Here is a 14,389-nt window from a genome sequence, read left to right on the forward strand (position 1 = left end):
AAGCGCTCTCTGTTACGGATCACTGTCATCTCACCTCTGTCTGCGTAGGTTCAAGTCTCGGATTCAGCCAATGTGGGTATGTGAGAAAGCTTATCAGTAGCTTCTCGAGGGTCGGTGGTTCTTCCTCCACCATAAATATTGGCCGCCATGTATAGCCTATCGTGTGCTGAAAAATTGCGTTAAACCCTACAACAACCAACTCTTATGGCATTTAACAATGTTAATTAATTAACATATTTATTCTGAATTTGTTTGCACATTTTTTGGTATATTTTTTATTCCTTCTTTAATTTAATATTGGTAATTCATGTTTATATATATGGTACTCTGTAATGCCAAGTGTTTACCCATGTAAATTGTTGGTGGGAATGGAGATGCTACTTTACTTGTAGAGAAAACAACACAGCATTTTAAGTTATCAATCATGGGATTTATTGGTGTGGTTTAGTTTTTGTTTTTAGTATTGCTGTAGGGGTAAAAATTGTTTTATAAATTTATGTGTATATTGTTTACTGGTAAACCTGACATACTGAAAAATATTCTCTTTGCTGTGTGATATCATATATGGCTAAGAATCAATCCTGACATTATTAAAATAATGAGCCCATGCTTATCATTCTCCTTTTTATTCGTCTGAAAGCAATGGACTGAGTTTATATATAGGCTGGGGACTCTCGAGTTCCATGAGTGACGAGTCCAGGATTCATCATCCTGAAAATCTGTTAAAAGCCCATTCATGGCACAAGCAGTTTTATTAGTATACAAAATTACGAAAACGATCTAAATTTTGTTGCATCAACTGGAACCACCTCTAACATACCAGATTTGTTATAAAAATACCCAACAGCATCACAAGTGTAAATGTGATCTAAAGCAAAGGATGATAACTTAACTGTCGATTGATGTCATGCCTCCGTTAAAAGTAATATTTATAATCCTTCATCCTATATTTTGACATTAATAATACAGGGGGTGTGGGTGGGCTTAAACATCCCTTGTACACCCTACATCAATATTTTAAGCAAGCTGCAAATGCAGGGTGTGATACTCATGTTCACAGCCATTAATAAGTACAATTAAAGTTTAAATCTGTAACAATGGACAAAATCTGCTCATCAAATTTAACCTGTCAAGACAAAACTTCAGATCAAATTTTAAGCAAATCAGAAGAAAACTTCAGAATTTAAAATATTTTATTAACTCTCTCTTTTATAGAAAACTGGCACTGAACTGAATCAAATAAACAAAATATTTTTGCAAAGGAAAACTGATAAAAAGAAATATGCTCATACCAAAATTAGGGATTTAACTGAAAATAGGTTAATGCTCTTGTTAACTTGAAGACCATTCAATGCATATTCATGAAAGTGTTCATTACTAGAATCTATCAAATTTTGCTTAATTAAAATACAATTACAAATTTAAACATTTCTGGCAACTAAAGGGACCTTAAGTTGCTTAAGTCATAACAGTACCTGTTTAAGTGTGTGAAACAGTAAATGCCATTTTTACAACTTTAATAGATCCACACCTTCCGACTTTTACAATTATATGTAAGCATTATCACAGTGATTCTGCTTGATCTTGGTTGAAATAATTTGGCAGTGAATCACCTGAAATAAAATTTGTAAAAATGATAATGTTTTGTTTTCTGGGTAAATAACACAGACTATACCAGGGGTCGGCAACCTATGGCATGCACGTCAGGAGGTTTTACATGGCATGCATAGTGCAGCCAAAAATCTTGATTTTAACAGTGTTACTCTCTTACTGGTGGCACCCACTCATTCATTTTATAATTAATCTGGAAAAAAGTGGCACACTATTTAAAATAGATTTCTGAATCCTGGACTATACCATAAATAATGCCTGATGAGAATGACTAAAGTCACTGTCAAGTATTATAGAGATACCAGCAACATACTCTATACACCAATACGTATCTATAGCAGACCTGCCAACCCTGACAAGTCTGTCTCAGTAAGGCAGTTGATTTTTTCCGTAAGTGTGACCAGTTTTTAGCAAGGTGTAACAAAATACCATAAACTGTTATTGTAAAGCTGCAAAACATAATTAAAAGTTTGGTATTCGGAACATGCAGCGACGATAAACATTATGTTCAACTGTAAAGTTTGTCAAGTAAGCTTAGACTTTATTTATCACTAGTACAGTTGCACAAATGTTAGTTCCAAACCCTATGGAGCTCAATGGCTTGTTGCTATCTCTCAACTTGATGTAATTCTTAGAAATTCTTATTTTCCATTCCACACGAAAATGGCAATCATATTTCCCACCATGTCATACTCAAACTGGCATGTGATGTCCAAAAAACATAACTGTGTCCATTCCAGCTTATATTCAAGAATCTGAATATTCCTTTTTATTTTTCTGTGTTGATTATTAACACTTTTCAAGAGGCTTATTTCCCCTTTTGTCTTAAACATGCAACACCTGCTGGATGCCATATTTAAAAAATTCTATGATCAACAGTTTGATCATGCAGACACTTTGCATAAACAAATAACTGCAGTTTAAAGTGTCTGATGTGCTGCTGTAAAGTTAGTCTGGTTCCCTGACCAATTTCACTACTTCTAATATGAAACCCAGATCCAAACTAAACAAGGATGAACAAATTTTCCTGATTTTTCGGCAATAATCATTTTCCCCATGTTTTTGCTTGTATGCCACAAGTCTGTATTTTAAGGGTAAATTTCGTAAGACTTAGGCAAAATCGCAAGAGTTGGCAGGTCTGCTATAGCAGCACTTTGTGTTATCAAAGGTTCATGCACTCAATCAGTTTACTCACTAAAAGAAACAAAATTCTGTGGAATAGTCTTGCCTGTGAACACTCATATGACAATGGAATCACTGAGAAAATATTAGGCATATAATAATATTATTCCAAAGTTTCAGTTCAATGCAGCCACTGACACAGGAAATGCATATACAAAACTGCATAGATGTTTTATTCCGAGTTGGTGGAAAGAATGAGCTTGATGTGGCATAGAGATACATCTCCGTCCAGTGACCTCAATATATTCCTAAGCCATAGCAAACAAGATTCTTTCTCCTGACTCAGAACAAAATGACAGCAATTTTGTATTTATTACATAACCCTTTTTACGCATACTATATATTATAAGTTTTACTGTATGAATGCAATTCAAAATGAACTGGGATTTATAAACGTTTGATTCACTGCATCTAAAAGTATCCACATATAGACATCAAGGAATAAAACTATGTAGTTCAAATCAGGGTGTGTGATATGGAAATATGGACTGAACAACTACAGTGAATGCCTAATCAAGCAAGTAAGATTAAATGAGTGTGTAATAAGTGTATATAACTTTCAAGAACTTGAACATGGGATGATGTTTATGACAAGACAATTGGGGGAAAAGTGTATCTCTGTCAAGTCATTCACAAACTAAACTATGTTTTTGGACCCTGTCATGTGCGAGTATCAAGGGAGAGATGTACTGTGGCTGCTGAGATCCAACCCTGGTTATAAACTTTAGGAACAGTTTGTAAATGTAGTTGTCATATTTTATGTCTTACATTCATTAAGATCCTTAAATCACATAATTTAAGTGTTATTACAATTTTAGCAATTATTGGTTCACGGTGTTCCCAAGAAGTAATGACAAAACAAAGTTCTACTGTACTTAAATTTGATTCACTAAAATAAAGCCAGGCCTATGTGGATTTTAATCACAATGTCCGTGTACACACTTCAAAAAATGTAAGATGCACATATTTTTATGGTCAAGACTGTTCAATGACACAATGGATATTCTCAAATATCAGTAATCATATGTTTGCAAGATTATTGCTGATCTTTTAATACTCAAGTATCATATCTGCAAAGCCCTTCTTTTGTTTGCAATCTCGCATATCTTTGGAAAATTCCCCTTTTGGTTTAAAATGTGGAGGTGGGGTTTTCAAAATAAGATTTCAGTTCAAGAAAAGACTGCATGAGAAGTAATGGCATTCTGGGTGGTCTAAACTACTCAAAGTGAATCTTAAAATCTTTGTAATAGTATATATGTGCACAGTCTACTAAATATAACCTGCATTTATATCAAGCATTCTGCATGAAACAAGTTACAAATAAATGTGACTAGGTTAATCTACACATTCCTCTAGGAGCTTTACGAATTACATTCCTCTGGAAGAAAGCCATTTCAGCAAACATGCAAATGTAGAAATGGGATCAAATTCTTTCGTATTCTGTGTATTTCTTATTTTTCTGATGCATTTTGATGAACATCCCACTTATTTATGCATTGTTTGTTAATCTTATGCCTTGCCTATTACAAATGGACATAACTCATACATTGCCTTAAAGAATGTGTTGCTGCAGTATTTGAAATGACTAAGAACAAAAACCGATAACATGAAAATAATATTTGCATAAAATGTCTTCTAAACAACATTGTTTGCAAAATCTAAGCTATTTTCCACTATATACAGATAAACATATCAAAAGATGCAGACAATTGAGTGGAGTTCACTTCTCTTTTTCATGAACTAATTATACATGCTGACTTTCATGTGAAACATCCACAGAATAGTTACCCATAATAAATATACTGGTAAATGTCGAAACTTGTACAAATCTAGGACTAATACTTGCCAAGATATGCAATGAAAATAAACACAAGCAACCCAATTCTTCAACAAAAAATGTCATGATGACTTATAAGGACTCGAGATGATTTGTTGCATAAAGTTTGATGACCACTGGATGAAGTCACACTGACATAATTTGTAATATTGTAATAGAAACCTGCTTCAAAGTATTAATCATGTATAAATTTTCCACCTTGACTCAGACACTACTACTTTTTCAAAGTATCAAAAGAGTCTCTGTAAACATTAGCACAACTGATGAGAGCATGTTTAAAAAGAACAAAAATCATTAGTTCAAATTTAATAACTACAGGTCAATAGTTGCAAAGATCTTGTCAAAAGTATTCAAGCATGAAGAATGGAGAAGGAAAAACTTCAATACAGCATTGTAATATTTCTCCAAATGCTTCCATGCATAAAGGTCCATGCCGATGGGATTCAAAGTATCCCTACGAAACCCCCCATCCCCTACACCTCCCTCAACAAAGCAAGTTGCAACATTCAATAAATTTCATGTAACCATCATTACCAAACAATAGCTCTGAAAAGAACACAATTCATAACTTGGAGTTCTGATGAAAGGAATGATTATACAGATTATACAGATGTATATAAAAACTTACCCGAAAACTTGTCTCCCAGTGTATACATTTTATAACCCTACGCAGAGTCAAACTGATATATTCTTGAGTAAAACACTGACATACTGATAATTAGCATTATTCGTACCATAAACCATCCATTGAAAATGATAAATGAATGAGATATACATATGGGCAACAACTTACTGCACAACTTTACTGAAAATGGTCCAAGATGTGAACATTCCAAGTGTATAAGCTCTACTTCTTTGACAGTCAAACTAATATATCCCACAATTTTTTTTGCATAATTCAAAACATAATTGTGCAGTAATGGTTTAGTGTTTTATACAGAATGTGATGCCTGTGAGAAATATTTTTCTCCTTAAGCAGGCAAAACAGACCCTAGCATAGGCGCTTACATACTTCAGACATATATATTCTGTTAAAGCTGTTGGTAGACATAAACATTAATGTACATGTGACTTAGAATGTTGTTGCCACTGCTGCTTACATCTGAGATGTGATACCTATGTCTTGCCATTTGATGACTACATTTACAAGACTAATCCAACCACAAAACCACAGACTTTGATCTGCCATCACATAATATTCTGGCCGATCACAGTCTCTTTGTTCTACTGATTACTCCTAACAAACTACACAGCTTGTAGTTGGACTCGATTTATAAGTGAGCATATATCTTGCTTGCTTCGCTGATACATAGAATTCTATCTTGTTTCACTTTCACAGCAGAATACATAACATAATGCATTTGCTCATGTGTAATGCACATACTAAAGTAAACAGCATAAACCCAGATCTGCCAATCAGATGGTCTATATATTGACCATTTTCAGACCTGCAGACCCTAACAAGAATTTACAGTAACGCAGGCTATAATGTTTTATAAGTTAGACCAACTTTCAGTAAGGTATTAACAATATCATGTACTGCTACTGTCAATTTGTAAAACTGCCTTTAAACAGTTTAAAAGTGTGACATGTGGCTTATGCAGCAAAGCCAAATATTATGTTCAAGTAAAAATAATTTTAAAGTACACTTACACCCTAATTACCTCAAGTAGTTTCAAAAACTGCAGTTCCAAACCCCATGGAGCTCAAAGGGTTTCTGCTTATTCTTCCAATTCAATATAATCTTTGTATTTTTTCTGAATATCATGTGCCAACAGGTATCATCTTTTCTGCCACAAGATCTATTAAAGTCAACAGAAATGTCCAATGAACACAAATGCTGCATCTCCTGTTCCTCCACCCCGAATCTCAATATTACATGCTGCTTGTTTAAACGTTTGAATTGGCTTATTGTCTTTTTCATCTGCAACATGTTTTCATTCATCAGATGACATTTTTAGAAAATGCTACATTAGCACCAGGTCAATAATTAAGGAATTCTGCATGAAAAATATGACCAGTTTTAAGCAACTGAGGAACTCCTGTAAAAACTAGATGCATACCTAAACCAATATCCAGATCAAGCACAGATAAGTCAGTATCCTAATTTGATCGCATTTTTGTAATTTTTTCTCTTAATCTGTAAATTTGTAATTAATGTGTCATATCAGTGAGAAGTAAAATCGTATGGGTTGGCAGGTCTGCATTTTACTGATGTTTGCAAGCAAACTGCATCTGCCAGTGTACTGTACAACTGATTTGGGTCTGCCCTGACTGCAGTTGAGAGTACATTATTGACAACTGCTTTAATAAACTGCAGTTTGCCTCAGTCTAACACCTAACTTATTACAAAAATAAAATCTGCAAAACAAGCCATTAAAAAAAACATGGATGCATTTGTATGTAACCTTCATTTAAAAAATGCCTAAGTTTACAATTATGAACTGATGCATTAAAAAATATATGGTATCCAACTGAGCAGGTTTTTCCTTTTTATTTCTCCAATTTCTCGTGAACATCTTACAAAAATACTACTCAAATCAGAAAGTACCTTCTCTGGATACAATGCATGTTATACTTGACTATAGCCCCACCACTGCCAATTACAGTGAAACAATGATGGTGAGAAAAAAAAAGAGCACAGTGTATGTATATATAATTTTGTATGGGAAAGACATTTTAAACTGGATTCCTTCAACTGAAAAAAATCGTGAAAAGTATACACATAATAAATGATGACCCGATGTGAAATAAGAACACAACATGTGTAGATAAATTTGTAAGGGAAAAATGTTTTGACCAGTACTCCTTAAACTAATAATTCCCAACCATTTTTGGCTGTGACCCCCCCACAAATTTGTTTTTTTCTGAGCCTCATTAACCCTTTTCAACATTTTTATAAGTTCTGCCACCATGACAAACATAATTCTGGCAACCCTCTAGAATGTATTTGCTACGCTGATTTGGGTTGCAACCTGGGGGTTGGCAACCAATGCCCTAAACTAAAGAAAAGAAAATCAGTCTTGTAAATAAAAGTCTTATAAAGTGTCGAACTGATAGCGATTAAATAATACATGTGTATACTGGTATATAATACAGGAAGGGAAAGGCATTTTGACCAGCATTCCTTAAACTAAAAAAAATGTCTTGTAATGTATCAACAAAACAAATGATGGTGAACTGATGGTAAAAAAAGAACACAATACATTTATATATAATTTTGGATGAGGTATACATTTTGACCCGTATTCCTTAAACAATCTTGTAGAGTATCAAAGCAACAAAAAACATGTCATGTTATTTTCAGGCATTGTCTACCAATGAAATTAAACCTGCATCCATTTCATCATGCTGATTTTTACAGAATTTCCAATTAATATAATAATGCAGTGAAGATAAAAGGAGTGAAAATACATGTTGCAGAATGAACCCATGACATCATCATGATTCATCCAAAGTATATAGAAAATCCTTCAATGGGTTTAGGTAAGCGAATGAATCAACTGAAACCAAAACCTGAATACAAATTCTGTATGATTGACCTTGACCCCAAAGTCAAAGGGGCAAGGATGCATGTCACTAAATGATCTGTTTTAGTTTCAGAATGATAAATTCACAGTATGAAAAAAAAGTTAAGTTATTTAAGCATTTTGCAAACAAAAACTTGAATCAAAACCACAATACAAATTTTCTATGGTTGTGACTCTAAAGTCATAGCGGTGAGCAAGCTGGCTCTGAATTAAATGGCTTGATTTCCTAATGACTCATGCCAAGGATAATAAGACTCTTACCAAGAAGTCTGTGAAATATGTACAAATGAAAACATGTAACCAAAACATTAAGAAACAATGATGGCGATGCCTTGCTTATTTGTAACTGCAAACTGGCTTCAATAAAAAAAAATGATTATTTTTCTTTGTACAAAAAGTAAAGAGAAAAACTGACATCAAAAGAGATTAGCAAGTAGATGAAAAATTATCCTCTACACTGTTCACAAAAAATTGCAATCCTTTTGGTAACTGAATGGTGAAAATAAAATTTATATACATGGAATTGTTGGCTCAATCACAGTCAAATAGACGCAAATTGCCACCATTTTCTGTGCAAATCCATAAAAATAACAATGCAACCCAACTTTGTCAATGACAATTACCTGCTGCCTAACTATTAAGTAGAAGACAGATGATTCAGTTGAATTACTTAACATTTTTAACAATGATATTCAGTTCAAGTTAGATCCTTAAAAAAATATTTCACTGTATTTCTATGGATGTGGCAGTACCATATATATTCTCTTGTTTGTCAAATCCGACCACAAACATCAAATATTTCATTGACAGGTCAGGGTCTACATTGTTTTCTGAACTGATTAATTCAAACAAAACTGAGACCAGATCTGCAAGCACATAATATGCCAGCAGATCTGGATCTGTGCAGTTAGCAGATGGCCCTGACTTAGGAGTATACATGGTAGCTATTTGTTTTTGGTTGTCCACTTTTAATAATACTACTACTATTTCAAGAATCTTAGGTTATAAGACATAGTGATTACAAAAGTCACAGATTCATATGACACAGTGATTACAAGCATCATGGGTTTATAGGACAAACTGTATTAACAAGAAACATGGGCTTTTATGACATTGTAATTAAAAGCCGTGGGTTTATATGCCATAATGTAATTACAAGAGAAATAGGTTTATACGAGAGACACTGATTACAAGAGTCAGATTTATGACACATGACAGACAGTGATTACAAGAGTCACAGATTTACAACACTAATTACAAAGTCATGGGTTTATGACAGACAGTGGTTACAAGAGTCACAGATGTACATGACAGTGATTACAGGAGTCATGGATTTATATGACAGAAAGAGATTTCAGGAGTTACAGATTCATGGAAAACATTGATTAAAAAAGTCACTGATGTATGACAGTGATTGCAAGAGTCCTGGGTTTATGACATTCAGTGATGACAAGAGTCACTGATTTATATGACATACAGTGATTACATGAGTCATGGGTTTGATTGACAGTTATTATAGGAGTCGCAGATTTATGACATACAGAATTACATAAGTCATAAAGTTATGTGTTTATATTACAGACAGTTATTAGAACATTTGCTGATTTATATGACAAACAGTGATTATAGAGTCGTTGTTTATATGACAGACAATGATTACAAAAGTCATATGATTATAAGACAAAGTGATTTCAAGCTCATTATAATATAAAAAATAAATCTAATATTTACTTCTCAGGTGGAAAGACCTGCTAGGAACAAGATCATAACCAATACCTTGGAGAAAATTCTGCTATTTTTAGGTAATAATAAAAAGCTACTCATAACAGAAATTACAACAGCAAAGCTGCCCAATTTTATAGTTGGTATATTATATGTATCATGTGCAGTTATTCTGCACTTTGTAACATAAGTATACTGTTAAATTCACATGTAAAATTAAAAATACCAAAACTATCCATGGGAAAACTGAACAAACATTGATGCTTTACAACATACTTTTCACTACACATCTTTGATAATGGACTATTGCTATCACATTGGCTATGGTAATCTTTTATGTTTATAACTCTCGTCTTGATAGGAATGAAGACCAATACTCCTAATTTTAAAATCATAGCTCAAAGTCTGAGAAAACTGCACACATATTTGTATCATTATATTTTAATAAAAATTGTTTAATACAATTTGAGTACAACTCATTCTCATAAAAAAACCCACCAGAAATGTTGCTGGGAACAAAGAAGTATAACAAGCACTGCATTGTATAAAACATTAAAAATATCTGTATTTTGAATAGCATCTATCCCACTACTCCTTTACAGAAAAAACAAAATATACATGTAGTATCTACACTTACAAGATATGCTTTACTTTTATATGTGTATTAACTATACTTACAAGACAGGCCTTAGTTTTTACGTGCAATAACTACACTTACAAGATAGCCCTTAGTTTTATACACATAGTAACCAGATTTACAGGATATAACAGTTTTTTCCTGAACTGAATAATTTTTTCTGATTTCAATTTCAAATAATCCTAATAACAAATAAACTTTAACTCCGTATGTTACAAAGTACACAAACACAAAGATTGCAGCAACATCTTTGTCCAAGTTTTTGGACACCTATATGTTTTTGTCTCTGCCAATTTAAAATAAAAATAAAAATTAAGAATCATAGTGATGGTATGTTTAGCAAACAAAAGTGTTTTGTGTATTCAATACATTTGTTTAAAAAAGGATGATCAGCTGTCCAAGACTTCTATTTGCCTTTGTCATCAATGCAAAATATCTGCATACATTCCTAATGCAGTATATAGAACATAGCCAACCAAATACATCATGATCAAAGGAAAGTGGATTTCACTTTTGGGAATCTGAATTTTTTTCAAAGACATCTGAACTAACCATCCTGAGTGGCATACATTTACTCCGTTATTAAATTGTTAGAAAAGAATCTTATAAGATAGGTATTCTAGTAAACCATGTGACAACCACTGCGATTAACATAAAGAAAAAACATTTAACCATATAATATTCACACTGAATACAAAACTTTCTCCAGAGTAATAGTGGTACATACTGTCATCAACAGCAAGTGTTAATGTGGTTCTGTAATTTATAACTTTAAGCCAGCTTGAATTCAGATGCAACAGGAATTTGATAATTCAATATATTTTCATTTGACATTGGGCTGATAATTAAATCACAAGTTCTTCATTTTTTTCTCTCACAGTTTTGAGACTTCACTCACCCAAATGTTTAGTCTCCTACTTCTAATAATTATTTTTCACTATCCATTGCAACTTGCATGTTATGTTCCTGCAATATTATGTACCATTTTCTTTTCAACAATACTTAACAGTGAGTTTCACTGTCATCTGTAAGCCCTGCACACACACACACACACACACTCACATATGCATACATACACACACACACACACACACACAGTGCAGACATGCAATTATTGCAATAATTCCCAAAGATACACATTACACCATTCACAATACCATCATCAGACTTCCAAGATTCTGCATTTACATCTTCCTATGACTAGAATGCACTGATTTCATCAACATTTACAACTAAATTTTAAGTTGCTTAATAAAAAAATATCACATTTTCACAAGGAAGATATGTGTCAAGAATTCTGAACTATTGCAATGATCAAGAACTTATTTATGGATGCTGCATAAAACAAAAAAATGTTAATACTATTCACAGACATATTTTCAGCTTCTAGTGAAATGAAGCAGGACATCTCTCACAACATAGAAATTTCCACATTAGAGTAATATGCCGTAACTGAGAAAATCTAAATAAAGGAAGCTGGCTTTTTAGTGTATATATATATCATGTGCAGCTGTTTTGGGGACTCAACTTGTCTGACATATACAACCTGCTATTTTGATGTAGGTATTTTCTTCTTTGAAATATAAGCATTGACATAAAAGAAGTCAAAATCATTGATATATAGAATAAATTTTGATTTCAAAATATATACATTGCAACATCTTCATTAAATGGCCAATTTCTGGTTGATTTCCACCAACTGTAAGTTTTCTAACAGTTTTGTTGAAATTATTTTCTTTGTCATAAAGTTTCTGGACATGAAAAATATCATTTTTCCATCACTAAACATAGTGTAATAATGGTGTGTGCCAGTGGTTTCTAATTCCTGACAACTTCATTTAGCAATTTGTAGAATTGGCGAAGACGACTTGATCCATTTTTCCTCACGAAACTGACGACTCAAAATTTCTCTTCACCAAGGGCACTTATGGGGCAAGCCCCAGGGTGGGGACATAGGTCTCGATTCTGTGCATCTGTTTAAAAAGAAGAAGTGAGAGAAGCATCAGAACAAAATAGCAGATATAAAATTACTTTAATTACAGAAATAACCAAGATTACACAGTCTAAGAAGCAAAGTGACCATCCTTTCTTATAAAGCAAAGCCGATCCATTCCAACCCCAGTAAAAGTAGAGGATTTGATAACATCATCTATACTTGCTTATAAAATGAGTCCAACTGCAAACTGTACAGGCCCAGATGTGCTGATACATAATACATCAGCAGATCTGGATCTCTGCAGTTAGTTTGGAGTAATCATTAGAACAAACAACATAGACATTGATCTGCTGGTGCATTATACGACAGATCAGGATCCTTTTTTGCAGTTGAACTCAACTAAAAAGCATGTATATACAGTACATCTGCCAGATCATATGAGGTGCAGCCTATGCCCTTAAGACACTTACTGCTCGCATAGTCATTCTAAGTAATAATGTACCCAATGAATTCAAGACAGCATGGGTAAAACTCTTGTTTAGGAAAAACAATAAACTGAAATTAAAAAAATCTTCCAATCAGCAAGCATTGAGCATCATATATAGAATGTTAGAGAAGGAAGTTTCAATTGACTTGGAAATATACTTACTAGAAGTTCAAAGCAATATACTGCACTGTATGAAAATCAGTCTAGGAAACTGGATCATATTCAATGGATACATGCCTAATTTATCTGATAGATCACACTAAAACACAGACTTAAAAAGTTTTATACACGATGACATTTATGCTAGACTTACAACAGGCAATGTGAATGATTCCATTGTGTGCAGGGAATTTATCTGCTATAGGAGTAAAATTGATTGGTTTCAAACATACTTAATCAAACAGGCTCCATATTGTTTATGTGAATGAAACACTGAATCGATGACTGTAACCTGTACAGGTTACCTCAGGATAATGTTCTGGGCAACATCTCTTCCTTTGTTTTATGGTTAATTATTTCTGTATGCTAATGATGGTACAGTGTGACCCCGCTATAACACAGTAGTTGGGAGCCATAAAACCCGACAGCATTATATACCGAACCGTGTTATATACAACCAAGTCAGTTAGCTTAAGAAAATGTACCCCCCACACACAAAAAATTGTGGGTGGGTAATAATAAATGTGGGCGGTAAAATAAATGCTTCGTCGGCACAGTATCCATCTTGAACTGATGCATATTAAATGAGAAATACACCTGTAGTGAAAACAGAGAAGACATAATATAATAGTTTACTTTATTTAGAGAACCATGCTAAGTATCAGTATATAAATGTCTAACGTATAGCATGAACAGAGTATCAACACCATGTACTCACCTGCGATTCTCATCATATACACTGAATCAACAATACAAGTGATTCCATTGAAAATATGCACACACAGCTTTAAAATATTCATTAATTTTGTAACAGGTCATATTGGTCTGAATTCAGTGGAAAAACAGCACAATCAGGTAACGAATGACGAAGCACATTTACTTTAAAGTACGTTCCAAGTCGGTAAAATTTAGTTTGCGTTTAAAGCTGCCATTGGCATAAACATTTTTCCTACAAAAAGGAAACTTTCACAGCACTGTTATCATGTTCCAGTCATGTTGGAAAATGCAAACATCCATCAGATTCCATCACTTTTATTTAAGTTTATTACTGTCTTCCTTTGAAGAAAAGTTCTTTGCTGTTATTGAAAGATTGTAGTCGGCTTTCTTTGATGATGGGTGCATGCACTATTGAAGTCACCGCTAATGGACAGCTTTGGAGAACCAAACAAATGCCCATTTCTTATTGTGGCAGCAACATCAAATAATTGTATTGCATGATTGAGACTGGTATTTTTTCTATTTGCTGAGTACGTTTTCATAACAGTCGGAGCTTCAAAGGTAATATGTT

The 14,389-nt window shown here is 33.4% G+C and overlaps 1 long non-coding RNA gene across 1 annotated transcript in view; it reads right to left on the minus strand.

Annotated features, from left to right (window-relative positions):
- Positions 1-1,179: 1,179 nt before the first annotated feature.
- Positions 1,180-14,389, minus strand: part of LOC149780860 (uncharacterized) — a 33,704-nt gene continuing 20,494 nt past the window's right edge. The window contains exon 3 of the long non-coding RNA XR_016415157.1: positions 1,180-12,492. This is a non-coding gene — a long non-coding RNA (uncharacterized LOC149780860). The remainder of the gene's footprint in view (positions 12,493-14,389) is intronic.

The sequence above is a fragment of the Sinohyriopsis cumingii genome, chromosome 16 (genome assembly GCF_028554795.1).
Source record: "Sinohyriopsis cumingii isolate HCF-2022 chromosome 16, ASM2855479v2, whole genome shotgun sequence".
Taxonomy (NCBI): Eukaryota; Metazoa; Mollusca; class Bivalvia; order Unionida; family Unionidae; genus Sinohyriopsis; species Sinohyriopsis cumingii.